Source organism: Mastomys coucha, unplaced genomic scaffold (assembly GCF_008632895.1).
Source record: "Mastomys coucha isolate ucsf_1 unplaced genomic scaffold, UCSF_Mcou_1 pScaffold14, whole genome shotgun sequence".
NCBI lineage: Eukaryota > Metazoa > Chordata > Mammalia > Rodentia > Muridae > Mastomys > Mastomys coucha.
The window spans coordinates 47,263,636-47,267,220 of record NW_022196896.1 but is presented as its reverse complement, the minus strand read 5'-3'; positions in this window follow the sequence as shown (position 1 = coordinate 47,267,220).

Genomic DNA, 3,585 nt, shown 5'->3' with positions numbered 1-3,585 from the left:
CCCTCCTTTCATCACACCCATCTTTCAATTCTCTCTCCTTTTCTCTCTTGCCTGCTCCTCAGAGAAGAAGATCAGAACTTTGGGTACCACCCACCCTTCATCATGTAGTCACAGAAGGAATATACATATTCTCTTCCTTGGAGGCTCAACCATGAAATCCAGGGAGTGGGGAAGGTATTGAGAAACAGGGAACATAGACGTAGACTAACCCACTCTGCTTGTTAGGGTTCCCATATGATTACCAAGCAGAACATTTGCTCCTACTATGTAGGTGGTAGCCTTCTAGCCCTTGCATGATCGATCATTCTTTGGATACCTAATCTCTATAAGCCCCATGGAGAGAGGTTAGTTGACACTATGTCTTCTTGTGTATTGTTGAACCTTAAAGCTTGCTCAGTACTATATCCATCTCTTCTACAAGACTCTCTAACTTCTGCCTGATATATAACAGCTGATATATAGTATATTATATTATATATAATATATAAATAATAGTATTATTTATGGTGTCAGAGGCTGGATCTATTACATGTAATCTGTCTTAAGTTGCAACAGTCATTGTTGGACTGTTGCTATAGTCTCTGCTCTGTATTAATCCTTTCACAACTTTAGGCAGTAAAATTTTGGTTTGAAGAATGTGTGGGTATGTTGATATCTCCAATGCTCTTCTGGAATTCTTGCCTGGCTAAATATGCTAACCACTTCAGTCTCTATACCTCCTCTTGTAGGCTAGGCTAACCCACATAGATTCCCTGTTTTCTTTCCACTGCTAGGCCTCCAGGTATATCAAGAGATGCTTCTCAGAGGTTTCCATTTTGACTCCAAGCGATCTCCTGACACCACTCTCCAGACCTGATCACCATCCCCTTTCCTTTGCTCACCGACTCTCATGTCCAGTTCTCTTTATCTATGAAATTCTTATGATGGTAATCTTTCCATTCTTTGATTCCAACATGCTCATTTATATAAATAACTAAATTATTTCTTTGTGTCTGTGGATAATAGCATGGTTATCCAGCACTTCCTGGTTAATCTCCACTTATAAGTGATTAGATATCATATCTGCATTTATATCTCCATGTCACCTCACTCAAGATGTGATTATTACCGTCCATCAATGTGCCTGTAAATATGATTTTATTAAAAAATAAATATGATTACATTGTGTAGAAGTACCACATTTTGTTTATCATTCTTCAGTTATTGGATATCTAGATTGTTTCCACTTTCTGGTGACTACATAGAAAGTTGTTATGGACATAGATGAATAAATGTTCATGTTTTAAAATTGTGGATCTTATATGTATATACCAGAATTGGTATAACTATATCTTGATGTAAAACAATTCAAAGTCTAATGAGATACCACAAAATTAATTTCCAAACTGGTTGTATAAGCTTGCATTGACAATAACAATGAAGGGGTGTTCCTGTGGTCCAAATCCTCTCCACCATGTGCTGTCACATGAGTATTTAATCTGAGCCATTCTGAGAGTTATAAGATGGTAGCTCAGAATCATTTTTTTTTTTTTTTTGCATTTTCCTGATTACTAAACAAATGGAATGGTTTTGTAAATGCTTCATGGCCCTTAGTGACTACCTTTTTGAGAATTATCTGTTTAGTTCTGTTTGCCCTTTTTAAATTGGGTGATTTGTTTTGCTGTTTTCTACTTCCTTGAGTACTCTATTCATTTCTTTTTATATTATCCCTTTGACATACGTGAGCTCATTGAAGATATTTTTCCAATGTTACGCATTTGGTTTGTCCTATTGACAGTGTCTTTGGCTTAAAGTTATTTTTCATGTTCATGAGGTTTCATTTCACAGTTCTTGATCATAGACCATGAGCCATTGGTGTTCTGTTCAGGAAATTATCTTCTGTACCAATTCACTAAAAGCTTTTCCCTACCTTCTCTTCTATTACACTTAATGCATCTGGTTTTATTTTGTCGGCTTTAATCCACTTGGGCTTGAGTTTTTTGGGGCAATAAGCATGATATATCTGCATTCTTCTACAAGCTGACATCTAGTTAAAGTTGCTCCAATTTTTCCATTGTAAAGTATTGCCTTCTTTGCCAAAATTCAAGTGTGCATAGTTGAGGTGTGAGTAGTTTATTTATTGGTCTTGACTCAATTCCATTGATCAATCTGTTTCTTTTCCAATATAATACAATTTTATTACTATTGCTCTGAAGTACATCTTGAGGTGACAGATGGTATTACCTCCAGATGTTCTTATATTCTATAGGAATTTTTTAAATAAAACTATCCTGGATATTTTTTTTTCTACATGAATTTGAGAATTGTTCCCTTAAACTCTCCAGAGAATTGTGTTGGAATTATTTATTGGAATTTTGGTGAATCTATAAATTGCTTTTGCCTAAGATGGCAATTTTCACTGTATTAATCATAATGATTCATCCGAATGGGAGATAGTTTCATGTTCTGATAACTTCTATATGTCTTCCTTTAGACACTTGAAGTATTTGTCATACAGATCTTACACTGGCTGTTTTAGAGTTACAGAAACATATATTATATATTTGTGGCTACTGTAAAGTATCTTCTCTCACTATTTTCTTTTTTACTACATTTATTATTTGTATAAAGGAGGCTCATGATTTTTTTTTAGTTCATTTTGAATCCTGCCACTTTTGTGAAGGTGCTTATCAGCTATAGGAATTCTCTGGAAGAATTTTTGGGGTTGCGTATGTATACTATCTTTTCATGAGCAAATAGTGACACCATGCCTCCTTCGTTTACAATTTGTATAACATTGATCTTCTTTAGTTGCCTTATTGATCAACCTAGAAAATCAAGTACTATTTTGAATAGACAGGGAGAGAATAGTGTGCTTTGCCTTATCTCTTATTTAATGATACTGCTATAAATTTTTTCTCCATTTAATTTAATATTGGAAATTGCCTTGATGTATATTGCTTTTATTATGTTTAGATATGTACCTTGTGTTACTATTTGAAGACTTTAATGTAAAAGGGTATTAGAATTTCTCAAAGACTCTTTCAATATCTAGGGAATTAATTGTGTGATTTTTTTTCTTTCAGTTTGATTATGTGGTAGATTATATTGACGGAATTTTTGTATATTGAATCATCACTTCATCCCCACAGTGAAGCCTTATTAATCATGATGATTTAATGTGTTTTTTTGGGATTTGGCTTGTAAGATTTTTTTTGTTATGATTTAGTATTTTCGCATCTATATTCACAAGGGAAACTGGTCTGAAATTCTCTTTCTTTGTCAGAGACAAAGCATCGGATTGAAGTTGGGGTCCCCTATGAAACTGTTAAGGAAATGATTGTAAGAGCTGAATAGGATGGTAACTTCATAGGCAGACCAACAGTGTTAACTAATATGGATCCTTGGAAGATTTAAGAGACTGAGCAACCAACCAGAGAGTATAAATGGGCTAGTCCAAGGCCACTAGCACATTTGTAGCATAAGACTATCTTCCCTAGCTTCAATGGAAGAGGTTTTGCCAAACTCTGTAGAGACTTGATGCCCAAGGAAGAGGAGATCCCTGTGGGAGTGGGTATCCTCTCAAAAGTGAAAGTGAGGTTGATA